Source organism: Elaeis guineensis, chromosome 8, assembly GCF_000442705.2.
Source record: "Elaeis guineensis isolate ETL-2024a chromosome 8, EG11, whole genome shotgun sequence".
NCBI classification, from domain to species: Eukaryota; Viridiplantae; Streptophyta; class Magnoliopsida; order Arecales; family Arecaceae; genus Elaeis; species Elaeis guineensis.
The window spans coordinates 24982400-24983763 of NC_026000.2; the positions used below are offsets into that span (position 1 = coordinate 24982400).

A 1364-nucleotide genomic window follows, 5' to 3' on the forward strand; every position below is an offset into this window, starting at 1 on the left:
CCAACCCATGACCCTTAAAGATTTGTGTTATCCAGTTGGCTCCATCCAACCATCTTGTATCAGGTTGCCACAACCCACAGCTAACAATTTTGAAATCAAACCTCAAATCATAAATATGCTTCCAAAATTCACAGGATTAGAGGATGCTTATATATTTATTAGAGAATTTGAGGAGGTATGTGCAACCATGAAACTGCAATTAACAGAGGATGAGGTCAAACTTAGATTAATCAACTTTGCCCTTAAGGACAATGCTAAGAAGTGGCTTTATAGTCTGCCAAACTATTCTGTCACTACCTGGGAGGGCTTTGTGAGAATATTTTTAAAAAAATATTTCCCCCATCATAAAACAGCTAGGATTAGGAATGAAATAAATCAATTTTACCAACTAGCTGGTGAATCATTTTGGAAGTACTTTGATCGTTTCAAGAATCTTTTGACCCAATGCCCACACCATGGAATAGAAACTTGGAGACTATGCCAGATCATCTATGAGGGGTTAGATTCAAACTCAAGAACCATGCTAGAGTCCATGTGCCAAGGCCAATTTATGGACAAAGAAACTACTGAAGCTTGGCAATTCTTAGAAGACCTAGCCGAGAAAAATTTACAGTGGGAAACAACTAGGGAACCTGATAAAGCTACACCTTCAAGAGGAGGAATGCATCAAATTCAACCAACCCTAGCATCAGAGGCCAAGATTGCAACCTTAACACGTAGATTGGAAGCCTTAGAATTACAGAGACCAGCCAATGTAAATCAAATATCTGCACCCATGTGTAAAGGGTGCAATGCACCAGACCATGTCTTAGAAGAATGTTCCTACTCGAATGAGTGTGCACAGGTGAATGCCACCTATCAAGGACCATTGAACAATCCTTATGCACCCACATATAACCCAGGTTGGAGGAATCACCCGAATTTCTCATGGTCCCAGAATCCTAATGTAGGCAATCCAAATTTCAATCAGCAAAATCTAAGGTCCAACCCAGTAATGAACAACCCGCCAGGCTTCCATGATAATGACAAGAAAATTACCTCTTTAGAGAAAAGCCTAGAAGCCATGATGAAGACACATACCAGCTTTATGCAAACCACGGGTCAACTCATAAATAATAACACCCAAGCTATAGCCCGTCTGGAAATGCAAGTAAGTCAGCTGGCTTCGACCATTAGTGAACGAGAACATGGTAGGTTACCTAGCCAACCTGAGCCAAATCCTAGGAACCAAAATGGTCCACGACCCCAACAAGGAAACCAAGTTAATGGTGTAAATGCCATTCATACCTTAAGATCAGGAAAACAAATAGACAATAAGGTAGTTGCACTTGATGATATAGATGACTCATCTGCCGAGTCACCTT

General features: G+C 40.7%; 1 non-coding gene across 1 annotated transcript; it reads right to left on the reverse strand.

The window, feature by feature from the left end:
• Positions 1–355: 355 nt before the first annotated feature.
• On the reverse strand, positions 356–462 carry LOC140851340 (small nucleolar RNA R71). The gene has a single exon (XR_012134092.1). It is a non-coding gene; the product is annotated as a small nucleolar RNA R71 (small nucleolar RNA).
• Positions 463–1364: the final 902 nt, after the last annotated feature.